Genomic DNA, 15,889 nt, shown 5'->3' on the forward strand with positions numbered 1-15,889 from the left:
TGTAAAAATATTTTTCTTATTTATATAAATTACTAGTGGCAAAGAGTCAATAATAAAGGTTCTAAATCTCACCCTTGGGATTTCGTCAGTGCTGCTGTTTGGGGGCTGTAACACTTGGGAGGCAGGCCCGCCCCACGAAGGGCAGGGGGGCCCTCAGCTTCCTTCCCCGCTGGGTCTTTTCAGCCGTCTTGGAGTCAGTGGAAATGTGCCCGGTGCCGGTGGTTTTGTTTGCTATCGGCGAGTGTACTTTCATTTTCTCCAAGCGGCGGGTGAGATCTTGCAGCAGCCGCTGGCGTCTTCTTCTGCGTTGTCTTTTCTGAATCTGAGTTAACTACTCCTGGAATAACTTCAAAGTTTTTAGTATAATTTGAACTTTTACCAATTATAATTTCAACTGTCCCCGGCAAGAGTTGCCCTTTTACTGCAGTGGGGATTAAAGTAACACCGTCCCATTTGGATAATAAGACATTCTTTTCACTTGCTAAATTTAAACCTGCACTCTCAGGCGTGCCCCGTGAAAGGTCATGAATAGTAAATTCAGGGGCTTGAGGATTCAAAGTAGATAAGGGCTGTGTTTTACAAGCTACAGCCTGCTCTCCCTTGGGGCCTGGGCTGGGAGAATGCCCCTTTTACTAGTTTTTTGATCTCCGTACGTCCTGATCCTCAGGATCAGTGTCACCCTTGTCATTCAAGGGGGTTCCATCCTTATGAAATTTTGATTTACATTCATTTTTCCAGTGTCTGCCCTTCTTACAGCGAGGGCATAAGCCGGGTGGGTCCCCCCTCGGCTTATTGGCATGGGACTGTTTACAGTCCTTCTGCATGCGTCCTGGCTTGCCACAATTGTAGCAAGTGTTGGTAGGAGCTGTTGGCCCCTTACCTTCTTTATTGAAGGTATTTTTAACATAGGCGCTGAATTTCTGACCTTGCATTGCTGCAGCATAAGCCATACCCTGGGCTATAGCTGGTGAGGCATCCATGCATGCTTCTAACTGTTTGAGCAACAGTGATGTGCCCTCAGACGGGGGGAGTATTCTGTTAATGGCTTCTTCCAGCCTTGAAATAAAGTCTTGGTACGGCTCCTCCGCACCTTGCTTAATAAGAAAATGTATAAGCTCCTCCAACCATTTGAGGGACACATTGAACCCATTTTTAACTAACAAATGGTGTAACATGACACTGAATATACGTTCCTCTTTGATCAATGCGTGCCTCATGGTACCTGTTGATTACTCACACTTAACCGGTCAGCCTTTACCGGCGGGACTGCAGCTCCCTGGTGAGAGTCGCCTTCAATCTGAAAAGAGAGAAAGAAAGAAAAAGAAAGATCACCTGTCCTTCAGGTCCCTGTTCGAGGGCGCCAGCTGTCGCGGACCGCCAGTCGAATGAGTCTCAGTCCGAGGGCTTTCAGGGCGAACGGCTCAGGTTGATTGGAAGGTCGACGCAGGGTGATTTGACAGACTACTACACACCACGAGTGATGAGGAAAGTAGCTGCAACTTTACTGAATTTTAAGAGTGTCTTTTATACATTTTTGACAAAGCATTACAAATCACAAAAGACATTTTTATGACTTGCAGGTGGTCACAAGTTCTTATCTTATCTTACAAATGTAAGCATTCAACCATCTATCTTACACAGTGTTTTGCCCGCAAGGGGGAACAAAGGCAGCTGTGAGGTAGCTGATAAGCAGCAGTTACTTTTCAGCTTCCTTTATCTAAAGTTGAATGTGTTTTTTAACATACAACACTACTTTCTTTCATAGTTTTATTTTCATGATTATATATAGTTGTTATGATTAGAGGTGTATTGTGAATCATATAAGTGATTAGAGTGTGAAGGAAACATGAGAAATAAAAGGATATTGTATGAAAACTAAACTATATTGAAAGTGAGGTTAGGAAAGACAAGGTTAGAGATAGGGGGAAAGGGTGGGTGGATATCAGGTTGGAAACATCTTGTTTGTGGTATTTACATTCTTTTGATGCACTGTTTCAACTCACTGACTTTTATGGTGGGAACGTGTTCCCTTGGAGACATTAAGCCTCCTTTGGTAAAAAAAGATTATGAATTAGTAAGGCATTGTGTTTATTTTTAGTTCCAGTTCCTCAGAGCAAACAGGCAACAATCAGGCATTCAGCTCACCAAGCAGGTTTCAAACAAGTTTCAGGGTAAAGGTCCTTTAGGCTTTTATGCCGTACCTCGTGAGTTTTTACGTTCACTAAAAGGCATGCTAGGCAACTTATGCGCTGCTGTCGCAAGCCAGGGGGACTGGGGGCAACGCTCCGGGGAGCACTCACCGCCTTACCACAGTTTTTACAACGCGGACAGAGCCATCCCGCCACGGCTTGATGCCGGGGGTGCGGCAGGTTTCGATGAGTCCTTTTGGTACAGGACCAGAAACAAGAAGGGATAAAAGAAAGAAAAAGAAAGAAAGAAAGAAAAAAAGAAAGAAAAGAAAATAGAGAAAGGAGAGGGGGTAGTTAAAAGGGAATATTGACAAAAAGAAGAGAGGCACAGAGAGAGGAAGACAGAGCAATATAGGTATATAGTAGGGTACTTTAACCCCACCTTAAAAAAACCCCAACCTCTGGGGGTGTCGGGTTGGGTGGTTCTTTGCTAGTCTGATTGGACACAGTTTCCCACCTTCACCAAGTAGAAAGGAAAGACAAAAATGCTATAAATCAAACCAAAAGAAGCAAACAGAAAACTTTATGGGATAAAATTGGGGGGTGCGGGGGTGGACCAAATAATAGGGGTAAAAACACTAGCAAAAATGAAATTCTAATTATTGAAAAAGGCAACAATGGGAAATTGTATTTCAACTAGAAAAATGGAGAAATAAAAGAAAGAAAAAAAAAAGAAAAGAAAAATCCAGTGTGCCAAAACCTGTCTCACTCTGCCCCTGAGGGCTATGGCTGTAAGGCAGCTCAGTCCCCGCCTTTAGGCTGCTCAGTCACTAGATTACTAGCTCCACCAGAATACTTGCTCTGTGACCCCGAGGGCGGAGCTTGCAGGGGAGGGGGGCAGTTCTCTCACAATGGCTCTCTGAGGCCTACAGCTGAACACTATTAGCTCCGTCTGGCTCAGCAGCTCAGTTTGGGGCCCTAGACAATGCCCAAAGTTCTCCCAAGGCAGTTCAACTGAGTGCCAAGTCCCAAAACACTAAAACAGCTCACAGGTAAGACCTTTCCAGTTTGCAGTCTCACTGCTGCTATACTTACAGCTGCCAGTGGGATTAGACCAAATGAACACATGCAACCACATGCCAGTTTTCCACTGCTTTTGTCCTCCTCTTGGGGTCCAGAAGTCTCTCGCTGACTCTCTGTGTCCTCAAAGGAATGATTATAGGCAGATCCCACCAGCCAGAGACGCCTGGAGCCTTGTCTCTCCAAACTCACTGTACCCAGTTGCAAGGAAGCTGTTACTTGGCTGCCATCTTGCTCCTCTTGATAGTGTGTGGAGGGCGATCTTTTCTGACTCAGTGGCTCACCAGAGGGGTCCAGGCTCCATCCCCTCAGGTTTGCAATATGGAACTTCCTGTGGATCTCTACTATCGGGCTATGGGGCCACTGGAGACCCTCTGAACTCTCCGTGTTGAGCAGTGATGGTACTGCCTGGGACAATCTGATTAGAACTCTCGACCTACAATAAACATTTAAATCCTTACTGCTGTGTGATCCTACAGTTTGAGTAACCCAGATAACTGCCATTCTCTGGAAAGCATGAGCCCTTTGCTCCCTGCCTTGGTGACTCAACCATACTGATAATTTAGCTAGAGCTTCTCCGATAAGAGAATTCTTTGTGATATTTTTCCATATTGATGACCAAATATATTAAAAATGCAGGTCAAGAATATTTCCTTTAAAAACTTCTCTACAATAAAATAACTTCTAATTCATGTGAAGATAGTCAAAGATGACCAAAAGCAATGTCAAAAAGTACATAAAATATCTAATTATATTTAGAAAATAGATTAAGAAATGCTATTTTTTCTAATGTAAAGACACAGCCTTTTCTTGACTCTAAAATGCTATCTACAGTAACAGTTAACTTACTTATGGCAGTTTGAAAAAAAAAATATTACCTTACATATGAGTTCTGCATTCAGAAACAGTAAAGTTTGTAAACATGTGCTCATTAAAATCTAGTATTTTTAAACTAATCATGGAAACTGTAGAAAACCTAAATAAGTGGAAAATATACTATATCCTGGATGGAAAGACTAAATGAAATATTGATGTCATTTTTTTTTTCTTTCTTTTTTTTTTTTTTTATTGTTGGGGATTCATTGAGGGTACAATAAGCCAGATTACACTGATTGCAATTGTTAGGTAAAGTCCCTCTTGCAATCATGTCTTGCCCCCATAAAGTGTGACACACACCAGGGCCCCACCCCCCTCCCTCCGTCCCTCTTTATATTGGCCTGGGGAAATATTAATGTCATTTTTTTTAACAATTAATCTAAACATGATATTAAAATAAAGACTGAAGGAATTTACATGAAAACTGAGAAACTAAGGCTAATGATTATTGCAGACAACAGCCAAGAAATTTGGAAGTTTGGAAAACATTCCTGGTGGGGTGGAAGAAATGTGCTCTGACAGCTTATATTTGTTTTATAAAGATATATTTTATTTCATTTATAAAAGCAATAAATAGCTGCATAGATAAATTAAACAAAACAAAGTACAACAATGTTTTTATATATTTTTTATAACATGCACACAGACATATAGAATAAGGACATTTCGTATATAATTATGATAAAATCTGTATTTCAAGTCAGCCTAGAAAAGATTATCAAATAAGGGGTAGTAAGATAGCTATGCATTCATTTGGAAAAAAAATAAATTACTATATCACAGCATACTGCATATTTAAATATTAATTTCAAATGAATTAAAAATATAATTGTAAAAAGTGAAGCTGTAAACATGCTAAAAGAAACCACAGAGAGGTAAATTTGTAGCTTTAGGAGGTGAAAGTCCTTCCCAAGCATCCCTGATCACCAAAAAGATAAAATGAAAAATAGCTGGATGATGTAATTATGTAAAATTTAAATACTTCCCTAAAGAAAAAGACACAGGAAACAAAATTCTGAGATTAAAATTAGAATGAGTAAAACATATGCAATATTTACAAGAGATGGAGGCTAATATTATATATAACTAAAGTGTTTCTACATATAAAAAAGAAGAACAGAATATATCCAACACATAGAAAAAGAGTTATAAATAAATAAAATAATATCAATCTCATTAATCAAAGGATTAGAAATTAAGGCAACTGAATTCTATCTTTATTTTCCCTTTTGGCTTATTAGGATGCAAAAGATTAAAAGAAACTAATTTAGTTGGCATGGAAGTGAAAAAATGGGCCACTATAGCATTTGTTGGTGTTATAAATTTATACACCTTTTGGGGAAGTGGGGCTTTGGAGCCTTTATATCTTTTGTATTAACCTGGGTGGAATTGAAACACATTCTTCTTAGTAAAGTATCACAAGAATGGAAAAGTGAGTATCCAATGTCTTCACTAATAATATGAAGCCAGTGGACCATCTAATACATGCCCAGATAGGAGGAAAACTCAATTCAGTTCAAGTCGGGGGAGGGGGATGGAGAGATGGGGGCACGGGAAGGGGGCTTTGGGATGCCCCCACTTACTGGGCACAATGTAAGGGTATATGGCACACCTCTTAGGTATGGGACACAACTACAACAGGACACAACTAACTAATGCAAAATTGTAACCTAGATGTTTGTCCCTCACATTAATCTGAAATTAGGAAAAAAATCCAAAGTGAAAAAAAAAAAAAAACACAACCTTGAGAAAAGTATTTTACATAAATACTTGCAGTTCTATGGTTTCCCTGTAGAGGGCGGGATCAACCATAGTTGATGGTGTTATAAATTTATACAGCTTTTTGAGGCAGTCCCACTCTAAGGGACTACGAAAATAATCTCCACTTACATCATGAGGCTTTCTGGGGAGAGCAGTGCAGGCTTCCAAGAAAGTCTGACATGGCTTGAGAGAGCAGAGGGTGAGTGGCTTTAATTTTTATTGTGGTTATCAGATGGGATAGTGATGAGGGTGTGGGGCTCTCAGGCTGTGAATTTCCCACTGGCACCAGCAAGCTGGGGCTGTTCTACCACTTTCTCGAGACGTGAGGCAAGAGGGGAAGAGAGTGGTGGCGTGAGGCTGGAAAGCAGTAAACGTCAAAAAATAGAGCCAGGCTTCGCATTATGCTTGCATATGAGCACAGAGACATGTTTTCTAGGACATTCACTGTAGTATTGTTTGTAATTAAGGAAACGAAAACAATGTCCACTCACATTAGGAATACTAGGAAGTAAGAATCAAAACAAAAGGGTAAGTGGGTAAGTATCAACAAGGGAGTGTTTCCGTCAAATGTTATCACGTTAAAAAATACATATATGTCCGTGTGTTTACATAGTAGGATCTCATGCATTCAGAAATATGCAATTTTGTGTGATTTTTAGTATGTGATTTCTATAAAATCAGGCTTACTTTGAGGCCTACATAGGGTTGGCATCTGAATTAAAGGAACACAAAACCCAGGGTACAAAATAATTAAGGAACCGTTTATAGCTTCACCATAGCTGCTGAAGGGAATAAAACAAGAGAAAACGCAAGGTTAGGTGCAGGTGAGGCATTCGTAGTATTCAGTAAACAACACAGCAGAACTTTGAAAGTTCCTGTGATTCTTTATCTAACCCCATTTACTCCTGAAGGTGCAGTAACTTTCTACTTTTTTCTCCTTCTCTTACTCCCCAAGGCTTCCCTCAAACACTCTGAAGTTCAGCTAGGCATAGTTATTGTTATAACGTAGGAGCTTTTCTTTTTCTAGGTATTGTTTCTTTTTTTCCAACCTGAAGCTGATTTCTCTTCCCTACATGAAAATGCACTACCTACTACCTCTGCGATCTCTCTCCCTCATTTATGAGTCCCACTCCTCTGACAGATCTACCATGAATTTTTGGTATTTTTTAACTAATATATGTATACATATTATATGTGATATTTCAAAATATTAAGAGGGCCACAAATGTTGTAGGTTCCAGGACCACTTCTGTAATGCTGAGTCCTGGCTATAGCTGTGTTCATCACCCACACGTGTTATAGTGCCCGTTAGGAGGGTTTATGCCCCACCTGCCCCCCACTCCCTCAGAGTTGCTCCCCACTGAGTTTTACTTGCCTCTGGGTGCTCATGTGCTCATCAGTTAGTTCCAATTTGATTGTGAGTATGTGTGGGGTTTGTTTTTCCGTTCTTGTGATACTTCATAGGTATTTTTAAGGAAGCTTATAAACACAGAGTATATACATATTTGTAAGTTTGAAATCTGTCTTAGAATTTGCTTTTTGATTTGACGCTATTGGATCATTATATCATAGTCTGCCAAATATAAAAACGTGTTGTACACATTATTGCCACAACTGTATTGCAACCGGAATCAGATGAGATGACTTTTGTCAAGCCAAGTTCCAGTAACTGGACCAAAGTCAGGGAGTTAGTAAGAGGAGGAGCCAGAGCCCACCCCAAGCATTTGCTTCCAGAGCCACTGTGCTCTGCTGTTCCCTGGGGGCATCCCGTCACTGTGTTTTGGGATTCATTTAGGGATTTTAGAGTGTGCTCTTTAGAGTGAGATCTTTCTATGACTTCTTGGCAACACTCAGTTGTCATTGCATCGTTGCCTGTGGGAACCGAATGGCGGTGACCTTTCGCCACCCTCCTTTGGCTATTACAGTCTGGCATAGTGGGACATTGTTTGGCCTCCTTAATGGAACACTCTGGAGCCAGTCTGGAAAATTCTTCTTGGGCTATAAGAAGAAATCTAATTTCAGGTTGTTGATGAAAAGTGTGAGTGGTAATCTCAGATATGTGCCCTTCCAAGGAGGTTTCATTTTTGGTTGTTATTAAAGTTTTAGATTTGTTTTTACATGCAACTGTCTTGCTTTTTGTTTTTTGAACCAGACTCAACAGTGTCAAGTCATTATTTGGGAAACAAAAATGCCATAAAATTCTTGCAAAAAACTCTCCTTTCTTTGTTGGAGGGGTACGTATTTAATGACTTACGCTCTCGTGGGATAGTGTTTACTTTGTGTATGCACTTTTAGGAGAACTAATGAAGGTCTGTTGTGATAATTTGCACATAGAGGTAGTTGTGCTTCTGCTCCACCAAATTAACCCAACAAAAGCATCCATGACTTTTCCATTCCTAGTTCTCTAATTGTTTATACTACATGGCATGTAATATTTATAGTTAACAACTTACCAAACACTCCATTGCAGCATTGTTTTTCTAAGGATATAACTCAGTTTGTCAAATTTCCCTCCAAGGTTGAAATGTAACTTATTGTACAACCTGTTAGGCCCAGGAGGAATATTTTAGGGAAAAAAATATTTTGGCCTTTTTTTTAAGCTCCAAGAGGGAAAAATAAATGTGGAGGACTATTTTTTATTGCTGTTTTTTGCAACTTTCAAAATGGCTTTGTTATAGTGTATGATTTATACATCCACGTAGAGAACAAAAACAAAAAGTTTTTTATAACAAACAACTTTGTCTTTTCTGAAACAAAGTACTATAGGAACTATATGAAATTCAGCCATAATTGGTGGCTGAAGTCTCTCATTTTGATGCAGGTAAAGAGCCCTGATTTTATTATAAGATGAAACAATTAGAGCAAGTCACAAAGAGTTCAAGAGGTGACTAGTAATTATTTATAATTTTCTGTGAATTACCATGTCAAGCATTCTTGGTAAGACCTTTGATATCTAGGTCTGAATACAGCTAAGGAAATAACAGTCCTTCAATGCATCATTGTTAATGTTAATTTAGCAATCTGCTTTTATACCTCTGATCTCCTAGCAGAAATTGCTTAAGTGAAATGGACTCAAGGTGATGTTCCATTGTCTTTTCATTTTAGACATAATGATCCTTTAAGGACTCCTTAATCCCTTGTGGGTTTGGTGTAATTCTGTTTATCAAGTATTACCCTTAAGCAGAATAAATTCAAAAATTCTTTAAAGCATAGAGCTCATAAGCATAAACCTAAGCTATTCATGTAGCTTTCCTAGCTTACACGGGTCCACAGAAGGTAGCTCCTAAATTCAGGGTTCTTTCCTCCTCATTTTTTCTCATTTGTGCAAATATTATTTAAGCAACAAAGTAAGAAAGGAAGAGCTAAAGACCAGTGTCTGTTCCAATCTAAATACCTTAAATTCAAGACGTCAGTTTATTTCTCGTTTACCCTCCTATACAATCTTGATTGTCAAAACCAGTGGGGGAACAGTGTGACAGAGTCTGAGACGAGATAGATGGATTCTGTGGGGGCAGGTGCCACATCTCTGCTGCTGGTGAGAGGCTGCCATGGAAAACCTATTCTGTGTTTCTCTTTTCTCTGTATTCAAAAACTCTTGGAGGAGAGAAATGACAGAGAGAAGGCGTATATTAAGGCATCGAGTTTTCTGTATACGTTATATACACGTCTAAAAAATTTTTCAAACCTGGCTTCTTGTGGCGTCATTTGAGTGATGCTGGGAAGATACCTAAATATCTTTCCAGGGAACAGCCCAAGTCTTTGAAATTCTGTCATGAGAAATGATGTAGTGAAATAGTCCTGATTTCCCTTTTAATACAGACAGGCAGGAAGGACAAGGCCCAGCTCTGGGGAGACCAATTTCTGGCTGGAATGTTCATCTCCAGCCTCCTTGCATGGGTGGCTCATTTCTAACCATCAGACTACAGCATCCGATTCTGACTGCTCTGATTAAGAAGGCCCCCACCTCGTGTCTGTTTCATTTATTTTCTTCGTAGCACTGGAGGTTTGTAGTTACCATTTTATTTACCCGTTTGCATGTTTGTTTAGTTCCTGACTATTGAAATTGCAACAATGAGGGCAAAGCTCTTGACATCCCCAGCAGAGCACCTGGCACAGAATAGCACATCATAAATATTGGTTGGGCAAATGAATCAGAAATAAGATTGACTCAGATTTATTTTTCCAAAGATTCCTGAGCAACTGGAGGTAGAAACATAATTGCGTGAGCTACTGGGTAAAGCAGTGAAGTAGTTTGTCTAATGCTGAGTCCTCCCCAAAATCTCCCCCATTTTTCTCATTTCTGTTATGCCATTCCTGTGTACCTCTCACGGCTTAGGTATGAAAAATCGTAGGCTACTTCTAAGTCAGATTCCCTGGGACTTAAAATGCAATATAGTCCCTCGTCTTAATGAAATGCCCTTCTAAGGATGTGGTAAACTTTTTGCCTCCACTTTTACATTCTGTAAGAATATGCTTTTGTATAAGATAATTTTAAAGGCTTGTGATCATTTTCGTAACATTTTTGAGAATGAGTGCTAAATGCTACGCTGAGAACTGTGCCACAAATTTAAAGCAAGAACTTATTGTCATTTCTTCATGAAAAAATAATTAAGATGATTGCAATATTATTTGGGAGAATCTGGAACTAAATGTCCTATTGAGTGTTTACCTAGAATGTGGATTAAGAATTCAGAGGACCAAAGAATCAACATGGATTAGTGCCGTTACAGAATTAACTTGAAGAGTAAAGTTTCTTTAAATGGGAGGAGAAAATGAAGCAGAATGTGATTATCCTGTTTAAGTTTTTTTTTTTTTTTGGCTGGGATTGGGTTTGAACCTGCCACCTCCGGCACATGGGGCCTGTACCCTACTCCTTTGAGCCACAGGCGCCACCCTATCCTGTTTAAGTTTTTAACATGGAAGTCAGCATCTCTGTTGATGTGTAAAGATATTTGCGATGCAGGCGGTGCCTATGGCTCAAAGGAGTAGGGTGCTGGCCCCATATACCAGAGGTGGCAGGTTCAAACCCAGCCCCTGGCCAAAAACTACAAAAAAAAAAAAAAAAAAAGGTATTTGTGATACTACCTTCTCTTCTTAGAAAGGCCTAAGGGACTCAGTCTCTCTTGGTTTTCCTGGTGACTCAGATTGCCTAAATTTATGGCAATTTATTAACTCCTTTGTTAATTTCCTTTTTATCCTCCTTAAGCCTAGTAAATCCCTTGACTTGCAATCCTTGTCTCAGCTAGAAGTAAGGAAAAGGTGACATTACCTAAGCCTTAAAGTAAAGTCGGAGGAAGCCCCACTTCTGTGCTCACAAGGGAAGAAACAGCTGTGATGGGACAGAGATTCCCCGGGGGACATGATTCTCAGCTGCAGTTCAGGGACTGAGTCTGGCTGTCCTTCCCCACCCAGGATTCTGTGTTTTATTCTCATCAGGCAAGTCAGTGTTGCCTTATAGACTCTTCCTATAACCAATTCTGCTTTGTTTTTTCACTTTTGCTCCTGGTTATATAACCAGCCGGGATTGCTTAGTCTCTCTTGTTACATACCATATTTCACTTTATATTTCCAGTATGGTTATCTCTTTCTCTGTAGTTGGTCCTTGGATCCCAGCCCAGTGTCTCTCCTTGCTGAAGGTACCAAAACCTAGTGTCCTGTGGCAGAGAGTTTGATAAACTGGATCCACCTGCCTACTTGTAGGCTCAGATTTTGAGGCCAAGTGGATGGTGAGGAAGCCAAGATAGACTTAAAGCACCAACTCAGTGATACCTTTCCATCTATCAGGTACCTTAGCATTTTACTTGATAGTTAATTGCATTTTAAAATTACTTATTACAATTTGATGATCTACTAAAACACATCTGCTAAATTAGTTTCACTTTGCTAAAGAAACTTGTACCAACATAGCATTTCAAGGCAATTATATGTCTGAGTGTGTGCGTCTGTAACACAACATAAAAGCACACATACCATATTTTTGCCTATACAAATAGTCTGACATTATGATAATTAGAAAAAAATTAAATAACCTGTATAATTTTAGATGAATTTAATGTTTTTGAATTGTTTAGCCACGATATATGTTCCAATGTTTTCATTTATAGGCTCTTTGAACGCTGTCTCATTCCCTTGGCAATTCCCTGGCCTGTTTGTTTAGCAGTTTGACATGAAATAGGTTGATATTTTTATAATCGTAAACAAATCTGAAACTCTGTATGAACAAAGATATGTCATAAGAAAGCACCAGTGTTCATTTTTCTTCTCCTCAAGGTGGAATTAAGTCAATAAATTTCGCACTGTTGATTTAAGTGGCGTGGTATTTGAAAGCTGCAGTGTATATGATGAGCACAACCATGTATATATATTTGCCATCAGGTTACTAAACAACAGAAGCGACAGTTTAATGTTTCTGCTTGAAAAACAGAGGTATAAAATATTGCACTAATTCATAAAGAGTAGAAGAGCTTAACTTTTTTTCAGTAAGTCAGTAAAAGAGCACAAACTACAAGAAAGAACTTGTTTAAAAAACTTTAAACATTTAGTTGAGAAGGTAAGTTAATCAAATCAAGCCCCTTTTCTTATTAACATAGACCTAGCGTGTCTACATGTAATAACATTCATATCAAGCACTTGCTTGTTTGCAAACTGATTACTGTTTTAATTAACTGAATAACAGCTTCTGATGTTTGCTTCCAGGACTGATTTGAGTCACCCATGTGATGGCCTCATAACAAAGATAATGGCCAAAAAATATGACCAGAAAATATTTGATCTACTGATCATGAGACTTCACCCCATATAAAATTCCTGTTTCTATTTATTTATTTATTTATTTGTTTTTTATTAAGTCTTTTGTACATAGATCATAAATACATTTATGCCATTTTCAATGTGTTGATTCTTTGTACAAATTGAAGTGTTTACATCATATTAATCAACATAGCTTTCACCTCATTTACCCAATTATAGCATTAGGACATTTGTGTTCTACGCATGATAGATCCAACTTGTACTTGCAATGTGCTCCATAGTTGTGGTCCCCCTACTATCCCCTACCATCCCTTCCACCCCCTTCCCTCCCCTCTCCCTCCCTTTCCTTCCTTTATCCTAGGCTAAAGTTGTGTTTTAATTTTTCATATGCAAGTGTGAGTGATTATAAATTGGTTTCACAGTAGTACTGAGTACATTGGATACTTTTTTTCCCATTCCTGAGATACTTTACTAAGAAGAATATTTTTCCAGCTCCATCCATGTAAACATAAAAGAGGTAAAGTCTTATTTTTTTTACTGCTGCATAGTATTCCATGGTATACATGTACCACAATTTATTAATCCATTCATGGGTCGATGGGCACTTGGGCTTTTTCCATGACTTGGAAATTATGAATTGAGCTGCAGTGAACAATCTGGTACAAATATCTTTATTGCCAAATGAAAAATTGCTGTTTCTTTTCAGATATTCCTCTTTATAATCTCTTTCCTTACTGGCAGTCCTTTCCTTCTTTTGCAAACCATTTGAATGTTGGTTAGCAGAACTAGGATGTGGTTCTGGTCATAACTATAAAAGACAAAATTTGTAGAGGAAATACAACTTGTCAAGTTGCTGATTTACTATTTTAAAAACAAATACGAATGTTTTGCTGAATTGTATTTACTATTCCAAATATAGTAAAACCAGTTTATTTATGGGAAAGGTCTAAATATAAATTCACTCTAACTTCTAATTTTCTTTCTTTCATTCATTCATTTTTTTGCATGTTGAAGCTTAAGGGCTAAAACTAAATTTATGTATTCTTGAACAAAGATAGAACCTTCTGTTTGCCTTTGCAAAAGCAACTAGGTAAAGACATTCTTTCATTTTTACACATTGCCATATTTTAAAAGGCAATCTTATATGGTTTTGAAAATGTTTTTTTAAACATACAGAAGCAAAAAGAAATTTTGTATATTGATTTTCATTAAGTAACATTATTATATTAATGCCATCAAATGGTATAGACAGGTGAAGTAGCATTGGCAGAAATCTTCAGCCAACTCCTGCTACCTGAAGCTCTTTTCCATTGAGGCTACCAAGATCCGTGAAAACCAGCCCAATGTGAGAGGACTGACTCATCATCATTTTGATAATTTTCATGAGAAACTGGGAATTGATCATCATATGACCTTCTTCAAACTTTTCCTTTTAAAATTTTGAATTAGTTGTCCCAGCCAGCTTATCTGTCTGTCTCTTTTGTTCAGAGCTGGGATGTCAAGACCCCTACTCACACTTTTTGCCTCCTCACCTCACCTGCCAACATGGCCTTGGAAGAATTCTTATTCCTAGTCATAGGTTGTTTTTGGTTCAGTGGTTCAGATCATTTTACTTTACATCAGATCTCCATTCAGATAAGGAAATATCTGTCTTGTTTCTGTGACCACATTGCTCCAAAGTAACAACTCCTCATTCAATCATAAAGTCATTCATGAAGTTCTACTCCCAAGAGATTCTGTTAATGACACCCTACTTCTACTTATCAGCACAGAGCTCTTCATATAACTAGCGCTGGACACCCCAGCCCATTGCTGTAGCAGTTAGACGTCACCTGTCACTGCTTTCTCAAACATTCCTGACATCAAGTGTTTGCTTGAGGGTCATTTCTAGCTCTCAGTCTTTTCTGCCAGGGTGAAGCTAAGTTATGCTGCAGCAACAAATTGATTTCAATATCTCGGTGGCAATACATACCAATGTTTTCTTCCTTACATACATGCAGTGGTGGTCAGAGACCCAGCCCCACAGAAGCACTGTCATTATGTGACACTGGCCTCTCAAAAAGTGGAGGGCAGGGGGAGAGAGCACGGACCACCTATATCCACTCTTACATGTCTCCAACCAGAGTGGCCTATTTTATCCCCACATACAGTTCATGGTCCAGAATATCCTGATACCTGCAAAGGGTGCTGTGATGTGTTGAGAAACATGTGGATATTGGTGACCCAGACACTTCTCTCTGCACACCTTAGAGGTCTGGCCTCATGTGGGTGGGCAGCCTTTTCCATCACTGGGCCTTTTACAGTAGCTGTTTCTTTGGTGAAGGGTCAATTTTCCTTTAGTTTTCGGATCATCCTGGAGAGGCCTGAGCTGTGTCTGGCTATGCTTCTGTTATTTTCTATAACTACCAATTAACCACACAAATAATTTGCATTCAAATGGAGTCTTGGTCCTCAATCATCTGTCAGTTTTCTAGCATGTGTGGCAAAACCCAAACTGTCTTCTGGGCTCGGCTGGATTTCCGATGAATTGGGTTGCCCCAAAGTGGAGTCAAAGTGCATAGTTTCCACATGGCACTGGGAACCATCCCTCATTCCAGATGAAAGCAATGTATAGTAATCAATGACATTAGGGGGTAGAATGATTCCTAGGCAAGCTATGGCCATTTGTGATCTGTTTGGGACATAATGTGATAGTGACAGCAGTGACCATGACATTGATTGCCTTTGTCATTATAAACCACAAACATTTTGAAATGAATGCCCAATTCATTGCCCTTCAGATTGGCTAGGAGGCACACACAGGATGCAGTAGCGATATTTATTAGATCTAAATCTTAAATACAGTTCATTCAGGAAATGACAAGTAATCACCTAAATTTTCCCAAAGATGGTTTGAGTATTATTGCTGTGGCAGCTGTTCTAGGAACATCTGTGGATCATCCATCTGTTTAACATCTAAATCTAGTTTCTCTTGGTGCTGTATTATTTCATCATTGCTTTACTGGATGAAGTTATACCTATAATATTTGGCTTAAAGAACTGTGTCTCTTACTCTAGAATTGTTAATAGAAGAGAGGGAATATTTTCATATGCATTGATATGCAGTTTTATTTTCCTCAATTTCTGTTTATGCCTCATTGTTTATATTCTCGTTACGGATGCCAACAAAACATTTATAGTTCCATAGATTTCAAAGGTGGTGTGTTACAGAAAATATAAGCATAATGCCTCTAATATTTATTGGAATTGTTATTTCTAAATGAAAAAACAAAACAAAAATACACACCAAAGAG

Source organism: Nycticebus coucang, chromosome 1, assembly GCF_027406575.1.
Source record: "Nycticebus coucang isolate mNycCou1 chromosome 1, mNycCou1.pri, whole genome shotgun sequence".
NCBI classification, from domain to species: domain Eukaryota; kingdom Metazoa; phylum Chordata; class Mammalia; order Primates; family Lorisidae; genus Nycticebus; species Nycticebus coucang.